This window comes from Cupressus sempervirens, chromosome 4 (genome assembly GCF_028749045.1).
Source record: "Cupressus sempervirens isolate cs-2001-9-10 chromosome 4, ASM2874904v1, whole genome shotgun sequence".
Taxonomy (NCBI): Eukaryota; Viridiplantae; Streptophyta; class Pinopsida; order Cupressales; family Cupressaceae; genus Cupressus; species Cupressus sempervirens.
Window position 1 is genome coordinate 504355013 of NC_143121.1, and position 20528 is coordinate 504375540.

The following is a 20528-nucleotide window of genomic DNA, read 5'->3' on the forward strand; positions in this document are numbered from 1 at the left end:
GCTACAAATTCTATTTATTAGTGCAATTTTCCGATTTTGAGCAAATTACATGCTAAAATAAGTTGTTTCATTAGATGAGCAACATTAAGCTATGCTAGAGTATACAAACCCTTGCCTTTTGCTGCATTTTATTGCTTGAAGTCTTCTTAAAAGGGTAAAAATAAATCATAACATTACAGAAAAACTATTGTCACTTCATGTCAAGTTAAGAAAATTGGAGCCCAACAATTAGAAGTCAGGTTCTGATCAGTATAGACTAAAGCTTCATTGCCTACTTCAGATCAGCTACTTTCTTGCAAAGCAGGGCATTAAGTTGTTGTTCTGTGTAATAAACTCTAGACATTTTAACAATAAGTGTTTGAATCGTCGAATAGTCTTTTACACTAGAAACACTCGCAAGGAGGACTTTCATATCAAGTTCTTGCAGTGCTGTCATCAATCTAGCTACAGGATGATTGTGTTTTACACACTGCATTTTTATCATTTCTTCTTGGCCAAGAACGCAAACTTCTGAGTCCAACCCAAGAAATTTCCTTACACTATAACCCCTTTAGATCAATATTTGTATAGCTAGGTGTGTCTTTCAACTCCAAACTTGGAAGAACATACCAGCAATTCCTCTTTTCTAGCATCAACTTGACTTTGTAATTTAGCCCTTTTAACCACCAATCTTTCTTGTTTAGAGCTAAGATCATTGATATATGTAACAACATATGCAAAAAGAGAAGCCTCATCCATCTTTCAGACATTTGGAACTACAATACTAAGCTCGTAGAATTTTTGGTTTAGTTTCTGTCGCCTTTGCTGCTTGGCCACCACATGATTCAGTGACTCTTCACGACTATTTACGGGCTTCCTCCCATGTTTCCGTGGCTCTGATTCTTTAATTGATGCACACGGCTCTACATCAGAAAGCTATGATTTAATATAGGAATAGAAACCACCTATAGCTATTCCAGAAGGATTAGATGGTAAACTAAGGTTATTCTTAGTTCTCTTTGATGAATTCTTTTCAGTGTCATTGAATCTTCCCGAGCTTCTATTTTTTTAAGCAAACAAGTGGTATCTACAGTTCTCATAGGCTTCAATGCATTGAAGCCCCCAACACTACAATTTTGTCCCATACCATGTGTGGCTTCCATAAAGTGGATTGCTGGTGCTTAAATTATCTCTTTCTTTTGAACTTAATGGTGCAATGATGGCTAGTCGCATCCAACAGACAAACCTATCTGATCCCCAAATGAAGATAATTTTCTCTCTCTGTGATTGAACTAAAATCTTTGCATTTTGATTGCAGAGAAAATGCAGAGTTCAAAGACTGAACTTTGACATTATTAACTACTATTTTAGTTGGCTCAATATTCTATGTAGACTGAAAGGCATTACCTTGTGCTAAACTCTTAGGTTCACTAGACCACAAGGAAGGGTTTTGAATATGATTATTGAAATTAAGGTTAAATGAACGGTTAACCTGCTACAGAAATAACCAATTCTCAACAATGAGTTCCATGAAGCCAAATTCCACCGCTCCACCCTAAATTGGAATGCAAACTAAGGTTTGAATCCCCAGCCATTTGGCTTCTTTTTCCCTTTCATAGGTCATTGTATGTAGTCTCTCCACTCTAACTAGCCAAACTTGAACTCCTCTAGAAAATGCAGCTCCAGGTTCTCTAACCCCTAAAGAAAAGGATTGTATCATAGAAACGAAATAAAACCATTCAGAGTCAGTAACTTCTTCATACTGCTGATTTGGCTCATTAGTCCAACTGATCATTGAATGCGAATCTCTCAAAACCTTCTTCCTAAGCTCCTGTTGAGATGGACTCAAAGTCATTTAATTGCGCATTCTGAGTTTCTCATCCTCTTCTGTATTCTTTGGCCCCTTATAGTACACATCATTCTAGTATAGCTGGGGGGTGCCATTAACATCATAACGAACCTGCTGGAATATTGCGTAGGTCCACCCAATAGAGGCAATCTCAACTAGAATTCGCAAACACTGTTGCAATGTATCCTGGCTCAAATTTGAATCCATCTATAAATTGCAGGCAGAAGAAGAGGACGAGGAGGCCATGAATGCCTCAACTAGTGAGTTTCTTTAAAACAAACTCTCATTGTTCCAAATATTTTGCCCCACCATAAACACAATTGCATTGAATAAGACACCAAACACTAGTTTAAAAATAGGAAATCCTATAACCCATTTGTGTTTGTTCTTCTTTTCATTCTTGACAAAATCTTTATAGGCACACTTGAAGTATATATATTTCTTTTACAAAGTGTACTCCACTTAGTATTCCAGAACTTCAGATTCTCTAAAACTCTTCACAAATACAAGGCTTTCGATAATTCAGGTGTTTTGCCCGAGTAAAAACTAGATTGGACCACATATAACAAGAGACACTAATTTTTCTAAATAGTAAAACCCCTCAAAATAGGACAAGAGGGAGTCCTTGGGTACCTTATGAAAGTCAAAAACAAAACCCAAAGAATCCTCACATCTCTAAATTTATTAAATTTATGATGCAGGGCTTCACCTCCAGATGTTACACATCTTTTAACTGCTGCCAAATGCAAAACATTCATCACCCACTCCCCATGCCATAAACACAATCGCCTTTTGTAGACAGAGGAACTCAAAACCCTCACACTATTGATGGAATCTACCACCAAGTACCACTCAAAACATTTCCAATAGTGAAGTCTTCAATACACAATGAATTCAACATACTTCCCAATTCTAAAATACTGCCCAGATAAGTCCGTTGAGATCACTTCTTTTAAAACAAATCACTAATTACTTCCTCTTAAGAAATATAAATTACCTTGTTTGAGTAGATGATAATGGACAGACTTTTAGACCCAAAAAGTTGCACCGCAATACTCAATACTTGTCCACTTTATGTCCCAAATCATACTTTTTCCGACTTCTCAGCACTCAATTACCTCAAAAACAGGCAAAACTGAGTGCTCCACAAAGATCTTCAATCATTCAATCTCAAAATTCTGCTTCATCGTTAAATAAACCCTCCCAAATTATTCAAAAGCAGGTAGGTTTCCAGTACAAATTGCTAGCTTGTTCACATGCCAGAAATCCCTAACAATCATTTCAACTCTCATGCAATACTTTTGATTTCTAACTCTTCCAGTCTTTATTTGACATTGGTCTGCGAATCTGAATCTCCCCTCTTCCTCACCAATGAATAAGACACGCCTCTTCAATTTATTTGAATTTTGACTTCATTTCTATTGAATTCCTCTCAACCTTCATGATCGCCACTGATTGACGTGAGATAAAACTGATGGAGAGGGAACATTTCATGGCCATCCATAAGTACCCAAAAGTTTTCTGGTATGGAGACAAAGGTAAAAGGCCAAAGGCGCATCCCCATGGAATGCAGTTTGTGATGTATTCTGAAAATACACACTTAAACTATATTTAACTTTTTAACTAAAAACATCCTCTCAGATATTGCTTCGTCTAATTCAGGTCCATGTCCTTTCATGTGCCTCTTATGCCGAAACCATGGCTCTCGAAGCAATTTGACATGGAAATACACAAATTATGTCCAGCACACTAACTGACACCTAACACATTAGCCTCCTCTGATGACTTTCCTTTCTGTAAGAGCAGCTTGGAAATACATGTAGGATAGCCTTCTTTTCAATGGCAAACAATTCAAACAAATGCAGACCCAATCTTTATGCTATGCCTTAAAAAATGACTAATATAAAAACCAAGAAGAACTTTTGAGGTCAGATTATCACACTGCCAGCCAAACTTAAAGAGGCATTTTTGACCTTCACCTCACACAAATGCTTGACTCACAAAATGAAGCAGATACACAAAATTCACACACAACATATACGAGGACAACTAAATTACACGGCCTTTTGACATAGGGGAGAGGACTCAGTACTTGAATGGGTTCCAATGGTTGTGATAAAAATTGTCTACTTTATACCTACACTTGCTGACTTAATGTCCAATTTTTTTGATAACATTGCACCAATACTTGTGACTTTAAAGTTGTTAGTACAATGATAATTATCAAAAAATGAATGAAAATGTACCCTTTGATCTAAAAAGTAACCAATGATGTGATATCACATCAGCTGTTCAACTACGGGTACCCTTTATGCACGACCATTGGTCTCACTTTTTTTGGGGCTGTTTTGGACAACTTGGCAAAAAGCATGCTGATGTGGCATCATAACGAGTGATGTGCACTTGAAATCTTAGTTATAAGTAGACGACTCGCCAAGTAAGCAGCTGTAAAAAATTGGGAGCGATTTAAAAATTTTACGTAGGGTTTTCATAAGCGTGAAGTTAGGGTGTTCAAGTACCGGGTCCTCTCCCCTAGTGATTTATTTTATTTTGTGAACATTAATTTAAATTTCCTCAAGGTCCTCATTGACAGTACTTGTACAATTGTGATTATGTCAACATTGGTAGTACTTGTACAATTGTGATTGTCAACACTAACTTTTGTTAGTGAATGATCTATAGGAAGTGCACATAAAAATAGTATTAACTAAGCTCGGAGTCCAATCAACAATGATTCTAGCAAGTACTGAATAATTCTCTGCATTGCAACCAGGGCCAAATTTTAAGAAGACAATTTAACCATGGTAAGCTCCTTCCCAATGTCATCTTGAACTCATAGTACACAAAGAACATTTGTCTATAGTAAAAAAATATTTTGGAGTAAACATGAGCTACTCCTTGCAATTAAAACACTAGAATCCCAGCAGCAATATCCTAAATAGTGCATGGATAATATTACTAGTACTTGCATCTTTGAAGGGTGCAAGGGTTAAGCCAATAGTCTAGTATACTTTTGATAATGTTTTGAGTACTTTTATTTTGTTTTTGATTATAATTAAGTCTTGTAGTCCATAAAATATTTCCATCATCATTTCATTTTTTTGTTAGAATAATTACATTTTGTTTAAAGAGCAACATGATGTAGGCACAATTCCTCCTTTTTTCATATAATTATATATGAATTACTTTTCATTTTGGATTATCTGTCAAAGGTGAAAGCAAGTCAAATATGGAGCTCATTTATTGGTTTAAATCTAAATATAGTTGTAAAAGTAAGGCCTTGTATGTTGATTGTGTTCCACAATTACTTTTTATAGTGATTTATGGTACAATCCCTTATGATTTGTGTGTAGTGATAGCACTTGACATGGTGATTGGAGGTCATCTCAAGCTTCCTAGAGTGATATGTACTATTGACACCAATTTAGGATCTTCATGGTTCTATGGTGGGCCATAATAATCCTCAAAACATGCAACACCATACTAAGAACATAAATCAGTATCAAAATATAAAAAGTTAAACAATTGTTTTCTATATTTCATAAATATAAATTTATTGTAACATTTAAAAGATCATACAACAAATGTAAACTTAATAAAATATTACAATAAAAAATTGAATAAACTAATATTCCTTGATTAGGTTATGACTACTACTTATTTCACCACTTCCTATCCAAATTAAATATGTTTTTTTCTTATCTTCAACACTTTCAAGAAATATAAACAAATCTAGAATTAAGATCTATTTTTTAAGTAATCATTGAGATTATTTCTATCATTTTTTTAATTTTGTCATTACATGTTCCCTTACTCCTATGTCGATACCTCTCTCTACACCCATCTCCTCTACGCTTTCTCATATCTCAATATCCAAACAACTTTGAAAATTCTAGGTTGCTAACTGTCACAATCTATTTCTTAAACCACATTTGTAGATGAGGCACCAAATCATACTGGCATAGAGTATTAGGATAAAACAATTCCTTAAATTGATGAAACAATAAGCACAAATTTTGGGGTTTCAAAAGTATGAGACAACATATATGGCATAAATACACTAATATGGTAGGATTTGAATGACTTTGTGCATATTTATAATATTTTTAGTTAGGTATAGACATATGCTCAAGACACATGGAGCTTTTTATAATTTATATGTACATGAGATATATAAGCGCTTACACCTTTAAAGGTGCAAGGGTTACGTCGATAGTGTTCTATATATAAAAAGTTTTTGTTATATTATTGATTTGGGACTCTTGGTCATAATTTTTATCATTATATACATTATTTTATCTCTTTTTCATAACTATCCATTGGACCCTTCTATCTACATTGTCTTCTCCCTATTTTTATCTCTATAAATATTTTTTTCTTATCTATCCCTTTTTTCTCTTTCTATTATTCATCTTACTTATTCTCTCACCCCCTCTCTTGCATCTTGTCTTCTTGTGTCTCCCTTCCCCTCAAGTATAATTTCCAATATTAAATTGATAACAATTTTTTTAAAAATAAATAATTGAAAATTAGCTTTATCTCATCATCTTTATGATTCCTCTTAATCTTACTCTATATCTCTATATCTCATTACCCCTTCCTCACCTTTTCTCATTTTTCTTTTTCTTTACACCCCCTAGACCTATATATGTATGGAGCTTTCTATATCTCTTTATCCATATTCCCTCCTCTATATATACCATTGTCTCCATTACACTATTTCTTTGTCTATTGTGATTGTGTTTTAATAATCTGATGTCCTATATTTTTCTTAGGTGATAATGTGTATTAAGGATGATTAAAAGACACTAGTATGGTGCAAGAATATCTAGCTCATCAAGTACTGTAATACTTACTAGTCTCATATGTGAGGAAAGTTCCCATTCATAGGTGTCTATCATGCCATCATTGGACCTTGATCGATTGTGTTTTCTTCCTCATCTTCATCTTCTTCCTCAAAGTTGTTTCCTTATCCATGGTGCACTTAACATGCTATACATCATAACCCCTAGTGTTCATTTGCTATAAATGATTGATTACTTGGTCTTTTGTGAGGCCTATCTCAACTCTTATCGATCACAAAAATGTTTATATATAAGAGAATCTTCCTTCAACAAAATGTACCATAGTGTTCTAATTCAAGATTTGAGATTTTGTAGAATTTTGGATCAACATTAACAATAGCTACCTTTTGACCTTTATTTCATTTGCATCCTCTACATTTTTTGGCATTCAAATAAGATCTTGTAGATTTAATTAGATTTATTGTTGCAAGTTTGAGAGGACAATTCATGTAAGAATGTATATAGTCTTTTTGTTATTGGATGGAGCACCTTCTATCCAACATTTAAAGATATAAAAGTTTGACTGAAAATGAAAAGTGGTAGTTTTTGTGACATATGACATGTTTCTTAGGCTCCTATATCACACTCAACAATAACTTCAAAAAAGAATTTGCAATATGCAGATAGTGTTGGGATATCTAGCTTTTGTGTTGTAGATATTCTTTTTAGCATATCAACAAATATATCAGATCAATTATTTTCTTTTGCTACATATTTTTTAATGTATTTCAAGACAATTGTTTGGGAGGGTACACGTCGGTAGTCTTTGATTTCTCTACAAATTTAAAGCATCATTGGATTATGTATATTTAACCTATCATCATTTATTGCAAGTTCCTATTGTATTTTCCCAACATTGTCACATGACAACATAGACAAAAAATACTCTTTCCAAGGGACTTTATATCTAGATGTTAACTTATTTCCTTTATTTTGGTGACATGTCTGATTAGTACATTTTGTGTGTCTTTGAACTTGGTTGACCAACTCTTTGTAATCACGTGTAAGATTTGTAGCCAAGATCTCTTGCATATTGAAAAGGAAAGAATCATCTAAGGGAGCATAATATATTACATTACTCTGATGATATGTATCACATGGATTCCATGCTAGCTAACACACATATCAAAGAATTTCCTAGTACATTCAACTTCGACACTATGTTTCCACTTCAATATTACCATGTATTTCGTACATTTGGCATCCAAATGAACCCATGTATACTCTTATCTACCTCTCTTCTATTCCTATTCATCTCCCTCTCGCTTCCTTTTCCTTCATCTTATCCTTCATTTTTATCTCCTTCATAGACACACCATCTCTTACTATTTTCCCTCTATTTTTAATCAATACCAAACTTTTCACCTATGTATCTCTCTTCTCTCATTATATTATCCACTCCCCTTGGCCTCTCTCCCCTTATCCCTCTCTGTATCTCCCTACTCCTCTAATTATCATATCATATATAAAATGGACAACCTAGTCTTTTGAAATGTACACAATGTATCATTTTCAATAAAACAAATACTTACAAATATAGGCTATAGAGAACAAAGTAAAGAGGGAGATTTATATGAGTTATATATGAATGGGAGAGGGGGGAGAGCTAGAAACAAAAAATAATAGGATAATTTTTCAAAGTATTAAAATTTTTAATTTTTTAATTTTTAATAAATTATATTAATATTTTTATAGAGTAAAGATTGCACTTTTGCTTCTCTAGGAGAGCAACAAATTTAGGTTTCTATAAGATTTTTATTTATTTATTTTAGTATAAAAACACTTTGAAAAATATATTCATACTCTAGCAAACAATGAATCGAAATGCTACACATTTACTATTCAAAAATATAATTTAAACATTAACTATACATCACATCTAATACATCTTGTTAAAAACAAGAGGGTACACCCACCCTTCAAACTATAGGGAATTGTGTGCCTTTAAAATTATATTTATATGACATGATTTTTTGAAAATTTTAACAAGATATATGTATCTATCTATTTAATCAAATATATTTATATTTAAGTACTTATATTTATAGATCTATATTTACATAAGCATTTAAAAATAAATTACTTAACATATTCATATGATTATCATATTGAAAAATCAAATAACATAATATAGGCTCCAATAAAGTTTATTAAAGAATCATAATGTGTCCAACATTAGATATATGTTAGTCTTACAACAGACTTCATATTTATCATTTCTACAAATTAAATTCAATAATTTTATTTATGAAAATATTTTTACTTCAAATCATGGTTCTTATAAGTCTTAATTCTTACTTGCATTTAATTTTTTTTTAATAAATTTTTCAAATATAAAATAATGTTAGTCTTACAATAGATTTCATATTTCTCATTTCTACAAATTAAATTCAATAACATCATTTGTAAATTTATTTTGATTTAAATAATTATTTCTTATAAATCTTAATTCTATTTTACATTTAATTTTTCATTTGTTAAATATACCAATTGAATCTATGCAAAGTTTGTTGGAATTATGGAACAAGATAAATTATGTAATAACTTCATTTATAAAAATATTTTGATTTAAATCATTGTTTCTAATAAATCTAAATATTATTTTAGATTTAATTTTTCATTTGTTAAATATGCCAATTGAATCTATAATAACATAGCAAAGTAAATTTTGTTAGAATTATGGAGTGGCATAAATTATGTATTAATTTTTTTCTCAAAGCCAATATGACCTAAGTTGAGAAAACTTTAATAATTCAAAAAATGAAAAAGCTATTCAAAATAGAGTTTAAATTCCTTAAGCTATTGTACTCTTGTATTACACAATTGTTCTCTATGCATGTTACGGCTACTTCCAGCACCACTTTCTCATGCCAGATGTCTGAACAAACATTCAAATGCAAAAAATAATCCAATGTTGACAACGCTTGAATTTGCATCTTTCTGACAGGCTTCTTTTTATGGCAGAAACTTTTTTCACAGTGCATGTTGATAACATTGGGCGATACTGATTTTTCTTTCTCGGCGTCTAACTATGCTAGATTGTCATAACAATCTAGTGGCAAGTCTCAAACTAATAAGCTTATCGGCTTAACAAGTAATAGCCTTAAAAATGTTGCCCTAGAGTACTTTTCAAATGCCTTCATTGGAATGAATGGGAAATTGCGATATAGAAGAAAAAATATTAAAAAACCCATATTGAAAATTATTTTTCCACAAACTTAATTTCATAAAACCCTCAACAATTACATGTCATTTCCACAAGCCTTTAGACAACCTGACGATACAAATTATGGGTGAACCTAGTCCTTGTCAATAAGATCTTATCAAAAGCTCTTAGAATTCACCTTGTAATCCCATTCTATGAATAGATAACTATATTGGTCAATAATGGAAAAAAAATCTTATTTGCACTAACTATCCTTCTTTCTTGATTTTCAAGACAAGTTTCACACAAACATGAAACTATTCTAAACCAACTCAAGAAAATTCCATTCTCATTATTAGCTACCACACAATTAAAAATTGGAATCAATTTCCAATGCCTCTCAAGTTATTAAAGCAATAGATGCGTTGGTTTCAGTGATTGTCGCTTGATACAAAATAAGCCTTTGACAATGGTCAACAATGCAGTAGACATACTCTTATTAAATGCTTTAGTGACTTTTGGCTTAGCACGTCTTCAATGGATACTTAATACTCATACTGCAGTCAATTTGGGTTAGATTAACTAACTATGCATGGTCACTAAACCTGGTCTTTGCTATGCCACTTGGCAATGTTATGTAATAGAATTCAAAAAATCATTTCATTGTGGTTAAAACCTTCTCGAAAAGATGTTGAATAGATATGCATATTCATTTTGGTCACAAATCCTACCACCACCATGATTCTTTGACTATATATTTGGAAGTGATATTCTCAGAGGTTGCTTGATGGGTTTTCAATATATTGTTTACCTTGAAATTATGAATCTCTCAATACTCATTTTGTAAAAGTCAGGTTTAGGCTTGGCAAGTCTTTTTTAAGGTGGTCACCATGAAAGTTGTTTAACAATGAAATTGAAGATTTTTGTGTGGGTTCTCAATTTATTGCATGATAAAAAAAGCCAATATTTATGGTAGTATTAGCTCAAGGTAAAATGACCAAATTTCTTTTTTATAGAATATCATGTAGGTTGATGCATGAGCATCCTAGGGAAGTCAATAATCTTGTATGTAGGGGTTTCATGCTTAAGTTTGTGGAGTTATGGTTTGCGAGGTTAGGGATGTGTTTGAGATATGTTTTTGAACCTTTTTCTATGAGCGCTTAAGGATTGGATGGACCATGTTGAAGTTAGAGTTGTTTTACCTTGTTGTTAAAGCTATATTTTTTGTTTTCTAGTGTTCTATTTGCGCATCGTGTAGCCATTGATCCTTAATGAATTATCCTTTTTGGTCTTAGGGGATTAAAGAGAAACTAAAACCTACATCTAAGAGCATAAATCTTAATTCATCTAGAGTTAGGAGATATCATTACTTTACTTGGGTATCAATTTTCAGATAGTTTCACATTAAACATGGAGTTTTTCATCTTCTGTAGTTCCATATGATGAAATGGAATCTTGCTAAGTTAGGGAAATTTTCTTGAGTCATGTGTGGAGATAAATGTGACAGCATCGAGTTTTGTTCATATTTTCTATAGTTTTGGTTCACTCTTCTAAGGTTGAACCTATATTGTAATTAATTTCTTGAGTAGCTAACTTGTGGTTTAGCTAGCTCTACAAGGAGCTTGGGTTGATATAGAAATCATTATTGTGGATCATCACTAGAGGAGTCCACATCATTAGTGGAGGAGTATCTGAGATAACAAAGTTGAGAAGAGCTAGTGGTTGTGGTCTAGAAACAAAGAGGTTGCTTGGTGGCTTGCAAGCACAAGTTTAAATCTCGTTGGAGGTTTCTACCAGATTGTTGTTATGTTACAGATTTGTGCTAGCTAAGATTTGAGTTGGATTTGTTTCTTTGTATATGACTGCGAATTGGAAGGCCTTATAGCTAGAAATGTTGGATGTAAATCTTATGATTCTATTGTGAGATTTGGCACTATTTTGGATCTAAATATTTGTGTTATCATTTATATTCCATTGTGTGGTTATTTTATGGGGGCTAGGACATATCCTGTTGGGATTATCATTCCTTGTATTGCATCAGGTGGTATCAAAGCATGATTATTCCCAAGCATGTCAATAGTTTGTCAAAGTTGAGGCAGTTTGCTCTAGGACCTAGGGTGAAGATTATTAAAGCGAAGGTTGGATATGGTTGATTATTGCAGAGGGTTTATGAAGATCTTGGAAGATGCCTCCAAGAAGATTGGACCCTAGGGTGATTGAATATCTCTGTGATGATGTGGAAGCGGGGATCTAAGAGAAGGTTAAAGAAGATTTCTGATTTGAGATGGAGCTGATGGAGAGTGATATGATTGATGAGATTGTAAGTGTTATAGGTTGTTTGCCTTGGCATATGGGTATTGAAGATGGTTATGAGGAAGTTGTTGATGAGTTTGAGGTTATTAGATCAAGTGTTGAAGGTAGAACTAATCATGTGGAGTGGCCTATGGGAAATAAGGTTGTCTAGCTTGATAGATCTAGATCTTAGTTGAAGCCAAAGCATAAGATGGAGGTTTCTAATTTTTTAGGCACTTTAAATCCTGAAGACTTGATTGATTAGATTGGTGAATTGGAATACTACTTTGAGTTAGAGGATATTGAAGATCCACTCAAAGTGAGGTTGGTGTAGGCTAGGTTGAAAGGACGTGCTTGTCTTTGGTGGAAATAATTGTAACAAAATCGAGAAGAACAAGAAGGTGAATTGAAAATCACTAGATGGAGGTTAATGGTGACTAAGTTGAAGGATACGTTCATTCCTGTTGAATATGAACTTGAGTTGTAAAAGATTTTGTAGAATCTAAAGCTGAAGGATATGATTGTAAAAGATTATATAGACGAGTTTTACAAGTTGACTAGTCAATATGGACATAGAGAATTGTCTAAGGAGAAGGTGGCTAGATATATTAATGGTTTGAGATTTAATATTCAAGATGAGGTTTGCATGTTGAATATTGCTTTGGATGAGGATTCTTATTAGTATTATTTAAGAGCAAAAGAGAACCTAAAGAGGATACATCAAGGTAATCCTCTAGGAAAGGAGAAGCATGATTGCTTGATGAAGAATGAACAAATTGTTGCAGATGAACTGAAGCCTATTGAAAAGAGGAAGTAGACAGACAAAGGTGATTCTAAGGGTGCTTGCTATAGATGTCATGAAGAAGGACATAGAGCTTATGAATATATTAAGGCTGGTGATAAAAAAAGTTTTGTGGTGCAAGAGGTCAAAGTCTTGGTGAATGAACTTGAGCAAGATGGTGATAACTTGTTGATTTGAAGACTGTCGCTTGGAAAGAGGACACTAGAACCTTGTCAAAGAAGGAATTTGTTCAAAGATCATTGTAAGTCTAGTGGTAAGATCTATAATGTGATTTTAGATGGTGGTAGTATTGATAACCTAGTTGTTGAAGAGATGGTTTAGAAACTTGGTTTGAAGAGGGTAAGACATCCTTGTCCTTATTGGATTGGTTGGTCACAAGATGAACATGCTTTGGAAGTATGGGAGAAATGTAATGTTGATTTCTAGATTGGGCAATATAAGGATCAAGTGTTGTGTGATATTGTGGACATGAGTAGCTGCCACATATTACTTGGAAGACCTTGGCAATATGATTGCAAGGTTGTGCATGATTGTGTCAAGTATGTGATTACTGTTGATAAAGTTGGTAGGAATCATTCCTTGATTACTTTGTAGAATGAAATTAGTAGGAGGAACCTAAGTATTGGTAGCCAAGTTGAGTTGAAGGATTTTGAAAGGGTTAGAGATAAGCATGGAAAGAAAACCTATTGTGCACCGAAAATAGGTGTGAAGATAAAAATTGCAAAAAAAAAAGTTGAAGAAGAAGAATAAAGGAAAGAGTGCACAAATTGATGTGGTAGAGGACATGTATGTGAAGATCCTATTTGAGGTTTATGTGTTGAACCCTGAAAGATGTTCTTCCAACTATTAAGAACATCTTTTCTTCCCACCAAGGTGTCTGATGCAGGAGCATCCCAAGGAAGTCAGCAATCCTATATGCAAGGGCTTCATTCTTAAGTTTGTGGAGTTATGGTTTGCTAGGTTAGGTATTTTTTTGAGACATGTTTTTGAACCTCTTCCTATAAGCACTTAAGGATTGGATGGATCGTCTTGAAGTTAGAGATATTTTACCTTGTTGCTGGAGCTATATTTTTTGTTTCTTGCATGCTATTTGTGGATCATGTAGCCATTTATCCTTAAGGAATTATCTTTTTCGGTCTTAGGGGCTTAAAGAGGACCTAAAATAATACCTACATCTAAGAGAAAAAGTCTTAATTCATCCACAGTTGGGAGATATTGTCATTTTCCTCGAGTATCGATTTTCAGTCAATTTTGCATAAAATGTGGAGTTTTTCATCTTGTGTAGTTCCTTATGATGAAATGGAATTTTTCTAAGTTAGGTAGATTTTATTGGGCCATGTGTGGACCTAAATCTAACTTAGCATAAATTTTTGTTCATACTTGCTATAGTTTTGATTTACTCTTCCAAGGTTGGACCTATATTGCAATTAATTGCTTGACTAGTTGACTTGTGGTTTAGCTAGCTATATAAGGAGCTTGGGTTGATGTAGAAATCATTATTGTGGTAAATATAGGAGTCCACATCATTAGTGGAGAAGTATCTAAGATCGAAAAGTTGAGAAGAGCCAGTGGCTACGGTTTAGAAACAAGGAGGTTTATTGGTGGCTTGTGAGCATAAGTTTAGATCTTGCTAGAGGTTTCTACCAGATTGTTGTTATGTTATAGATCTAGGCTAGCTAGGATTTGAGTTGGATTTTTTTCTTTGTATATGTATGAAACTCAAAAGTCCTTATAATATGGCATGTGGATGTAAATCTTATGATTCTATTGCGAGACTTGGTGCTATTTTGGATCTAAATCTTTGTGTTATCATTTGCATTGCACTGTGTCATTATTTGTTGGGGGCTAGGACATCTCCTTTGCGGATTCTCCTACCTTGTGCTGCATCAATGGTTTATGATGAATATTAATAATATAATTTCATCTCATATTCTTGATAGTTGTTGCTCACTCCTTTTGTTTGTATGTGACTCTTTAATGCATTTTTTTTTGTGAGAGTTCAAAGAATATAAGGAACATAGATGAGTTTATGGTTTTCTCTTCACCGTTGTTTTGGGTATTGATATAAGATGTATCTCATTTTTACATTAACTTTTATGAATCAAGTACCAAAGAGAAGGAAGTTAGTTTTTTCTTTTTAAACAAACTAAATTCTTTCAAGATTATGAGAAAGGTTTATTTGATAGTTAAAATGTAAAGCATTATTTGTTCATCTTCTTTCTCTATCTAAACTAACAAAATGGCATATAGAAAAGATTATAATAAACAACTAGTTTAAAAAGAAGTTTGTTTGGATTCTTTTAGTTGCACAACAATTAATATTATAGTTGTTCAAAGTTTTTGAATTATATCAAAGTTTATATAAACATAATTAAGAGGTAAAACAGTTCGGTTTTTGGAAGCATTTTTTTGCACATTTCGTTCTTCAATTTGATCGAAAGACATTTTTTGAGGAACAAAAAAGTCCTAGCATATGGTATGAAATGTATTCTTTATATTTGGTTATTAAACCGTTTATGCTTATTGTAAATTAGTTACACAGTGAACTGATATTGAATGTAGTAGTAAAGTTTAATGTAACTATATATGAGATAGTAAATGTAAGTAATATTTGAAGTATTTTCATATATAAAATAATATGAAGGTGTTTAAAATGAAGTGAAGAAAAAAGGAGAAGTTTGTAAGAGCACATAGTATATTCTTATATATGTGAAGGATACTTGATGATATTTAGAGAAAGTATTGAATTGTATACATGTATAGGTGTGTGTGATTATAAAACATACAATTATATATGTATATAGTTAGAATATATAGTTCACTGATATTTAACTGGGTGGGGTAGGTGAATCAGTTATCCAACTATCATCACAAATAATACTCTTAAACAAAGTTAACCATGTGAGTAATATTAACTAAAACCACAACAATGTACTCATACACAACTAACACCAAATATGTTAACTAGCGAAACCCTTGATTAGAGGGAGAACCCCAATGGAGATGGTACCTAGAAGATGACGTACTAATATAATTATTCCTTGTTAGATGATAGATCTTGTTAGGAGTCTGTTAAAAAATTCAGTACATATGAGTCCCTATTAGGAGACTTTGAATCCCTGTTAGGAGATTCCAACCCTATTAGGAGTTGTGCCAATCCTATTAGGAGTTGTGGAAGATAGCTAGACCCACTACCCAAACAACTTTAGGGTTAAGATCAAAGAACCCATTGTCCAAATGATCTTTGTATTATTCATTGTAGAATAATAGAACTAAAATGTACTTTTTTCCTTTGTTTCTGTCCTGTCAACCAGACTTTTACTCCTTTGGATGTTGTGACTAGATCTCATACTGTGCATCCAATGATCCCTTGGATTTCTTACATGCATTCAACTCCTTCTTGCACTGCACGCTAATACTTTGCATTCCACTTGATCCTATAAATTCAAGTCCTTTTACAAACATGAAATGCATCTTTCCTTTATACCATATCTTCATAATAATTCCTTGAAATGGCCTTGAGGATTTTCCAATTAATTAAAACAAGATAATTAATTAATTCACAATTACAACAACATTGTTAGCTTACAATCTATACCAAACTTTACACATGTGAAACCAAATCTTGTGCACACTCTAGTGTCACTACATGATCATCCTTTGGCACTATTATTTTTACATCACCTTCATTACATCTCAGATGAAAGATAGTGATGGATCATCAGAACTCTATTTTCCAATGCCTTGTTTCAACATGGCTTCTAGCAAAACAAATGTAACTTCCGCACAACATAGAGGTAGACTTAGTCCTTTAAACTACGTCATCAAGAAAACTTAGGAACATGTATGTTGGAATTACAATAGGAAAGGTAAACTTTTTTCTTTTTTTGGAGGGGGGGGGGTGGTGGTGGTGGTGGGGGTTAATCAGTAGATTAAACTTGGACCCATAAAAACTTTCACCACACATCCATCTCATACATTCAATGAGTAAACTAAAATAACATGTAAAGCATATACATCTAAATCATGTAAATACATAAGCAATCATACACATATGACACCAAATATGATTACCCAAAAACCCTCCAATGAGAAGGTAAAACTGGGGTGGGGATGCCACCCACAAATCTTCACTACTATAGTAATAACGTGTATCCAATGAAGATTACAATATTTTGACCATGAAACATGATCTACCCTATGAAAGGTCTACCCTATTAAAGGCTTACAAAAACTATCAAGTCTCACCTTGTTAGAGGATTTCAACACCTTGTTAGAAGTGTGCCTTGCTAAAGGACTTCAACTTACAACTAAGTAAGCACCTTGTTAGATGATTTCATATAGCATGTTAGGACTACTCTATTAAGATATTTTGACTAAAATCACTTGTTAGAATGTCTCAACTTTAATCTTGTGGTTAGCACTTGCTTGCTTGATAACATATCACCTCTAAACTAATGTCTTCTTGATCCTTCTCAATTAGATGTCTCTTTGATGTATCCTTTTCCTTTCCTTTATTCTGCTCTAATTGATTCTATAATGTTGTTTCACTTCATAACTACTAAGCCACCATGAATGCTCTTTTTGCACATGCAAACTTCTCTCTTTGCTCCTTCAATTCCTTACACACTTGCTTATTCTCTCACTCTAAAGAATTTAGGGTTTTTCCTCCTTAAGAAGACTTAGTGACGTAGGGTTAGGTATGAATATATGGCTAAGATTCATCTATTTTGTTGCTTAATCCTAATTGCATAGGGAATCCAACTAACGGTTCATCCTTATCTCTAAAATATCAAAATTCAATCTTAAGTCAACTCAAAAATGGTTTACATAGTTGTTTGTTCCTTTACAAACAAATATGTCAAAAGCTATCTTACTCGGCATCTAAAGTCTCTGATGCTTAGCATACACTAATCTCTCTACTGTGACTTGACACCTATATTGCTCAACATCCACTATTTACTCGGCTCCTATGTCACTTGACATATACTATCTACTTAGCACTTGAGTGACTCAGCGCATGAGTGGGTCAACACTCACTATGATTTAGCATAGTCTAATATATATATGTTGTGCTTGACATGTACTACTAGTTTGGCATGAAGAAAGTAAATAACTTAAGCGTGTTGACACTCACTTGCCAAAACCAATTTGAGATCAACAATATCCCCCTTTGACATGAGTGTCAAAAACACTTGAATATACGTTAATATCCTTGATCTTATGAGCATAACATATATTAGCTTGGCTTATATACAAAACTTTAAAATGCCAAAATTTTGTAATCACTTAGATACCTCAAAATTTAATAACTCCCCTCGAGTTGATATGTCTATTCTGTATCCAAAATTTTGTGCTCCTACTGAGTAAATGTGTCTCTACTAATATAGTTTGACTTCATGTTATTTTCTTGATACTCTTTCATCAGATACTTATGATATTTTCTATGCTTGCTCTCCCTTAGTTGATTCTAGCTTTTCTTTGTTCCTCTTATTTCTTACTCTTCTTTTATCTCCCCAAAGTAATATCTCCCCCATTCTTTTATTCCATTTTCCCCTCTTCTCTATTTCTCCTCCAAAAGATGTCTCTCCCTTTATCTTATTCTTCTCCTTTTTAACACTTATGTCAAATGGGCTATACACTTATTGTATGTTTTTCCAAAAAAGATTTATGGACATCCAATATCATCGCAAGAGCTACATCCCAGTTCTCTCATGCTAGATCCAATGACTTGATTGTGATTGGTAGCTCAACAAAAAGGTGGACTAGACCATCTAAGGTAGAAAGATTTGGGTCTTTCTTCATTAAGGTTTCAGCATAGCCTAGCTCCTTGTGCAAAATTTCCATATGGGGGGTGAGAGTTGCTTGGATGCTAGTTAGTTTGGCCCTTGTGTTGGCCTATCTACTGTCAATACAACTAATTGACTCTTTTTTTGAAGCAATGTCCTCAAATTCTTCTCAATCTGAGCTAGATTCATTGGTAGTTTTGCACCTTCTGTAATAATTAGGCTCTCCAAACTCAGAATGTGACTTTTGGTCTCTTGGGTGAAGAGTGAGGAATTTCACAATTTAGTGTACAATGAGAATATGTTCTCAAGTACCTTCTTCACATCCTCAACCTTAGTTGCCAATGCAACTTGTGTTTTCAGTGTGCTCTTCTCTACAATATCAATCTTAGCAATTTTATCAACCTTGTTAGATGTATCTTCTAGAATTTGGACCATAGGTTGTACATTACTGACTGGAGGGATGATAGAAGGTGGTTCTTGTTGATTCACATTTTTCCTTGCAACATTAGTCACTGAATTTTGTAGATCATCCATATTGACCAAAACAAGATTATCACAAAGTTTTCCTATAGTGCAAACTAATCTAATATCTTCTTCAAATAATCTTTAGTAAGTAGATTGATGTTCTAAGCTGATAGATCAGAAACATCCTTGATAGTTACTGTTTCAGTAGTCTCACTTGTGGAGGACTAACATTTGACAATTGTGTGTCTTGCACACTCTATTCTTTTGGTTGCTTTGGCTCAGCTATTGCCTTGTCATCTATTTGTATTTTTGTTCCTCCTCCAACAATGTCAGCTTTGTCATCATCTTCTTCATCATCTTTCACTTCAATGGGTGCTTGTTCTCCTTCCTTAACTGTAGTCAACCCATAAGTGAGATTTCAAATCTATGTGGACTTCTTAACAACATCGTATTTATTATTTTGCAAGATGCTAAAGGCTTTATATTTAGGTGTGAACCTAACTTCATATTTCTTTATAGCCTTAGCAATCTATGCCTTAGTTAGTTCAAGCATCACTTGGGCTAGAGATGTTTCTCCAAGTCTAGTCAATAAAGCCATTTTTGTTGAACTCTGTCAGATAGACTATTTGGCATTGAGTTGGCAATCTCTAGTAAAGTTGTCTTGAATTTTTCCATCATGGCATATATGGCCTCCTCCACTTGATTTTTCTCTACTTTACCCAAATTATCAAAATCTACATGTGTAAATCCTAATAGGTCTACACTAATCTTAACATTTTCATAAAAAAATTTCAAGATTTGACAAAGGATTATGACTCACCACCTTAAATTGGTTGTTTTCATCTAACTCTATTTTCTCCTCATTAGAATCCACTTGTGCAACATACTTTCTTCTTGTCCTTTCTTGCTCTTGGCCTCCTTGTTCTACTTGTTTTTTCTTTTCCTTGGTCTATTGGGTTGTTGCACATGTACTAGCTCTTGTAGTAGGTGCAGTAGTCTTGGGCTAACTCAGCTTAGCTACCATCTTAGCTTTAGTCACTAGTTGAGCTTTAGCCTTCCTCTTCTTTGGCTTGGTAGGAGTAGGTGCTTCCTCAACTTCTACTCTCTTGGCACCTTTAGTATCCTCCTCTTCTTGGTCTTCTCCCATACCCTAAGTCAATGCAAGTGGTGCTTGTGCTTGTGTTTCTTCTTCCTCTTCCTCTTCCTCTTCATCTTCATCTTCTTCTTCCTCCTTAGCAGCCTCTCCAAACTTAGCTTTCAGTTTCTTCTCTATCTTCTCCTTTTTCTTCATGGTAGAGGTAGTCTTCAATTCCATGATAATTTTTGACTTGACCATCTCATAATTTCTATATACCTTTGTATT

The 20528-nt window shown here is 33.5% G+C and overlaps 2 pseudogenes; both read right to left on the bottom strand.

Moving 5' to 3' along the window:
* Positions 1–271: 271 nt before the first annotated feature.
* On the bottom strand, positions 272–1212 carry LOC149562146 (transcription factor MYC2-like; annotated as a pseudogene).
* Positions 1213–1363: 151 nt separating this feature from the next.
* LOC149562147 (transcription factor MYC2-like) lies at positions 1364–2103 on the bottom strand (annotated as a pseudogene).
* Positions 2104–20528: the final 18425 nt, after the last annotated feature.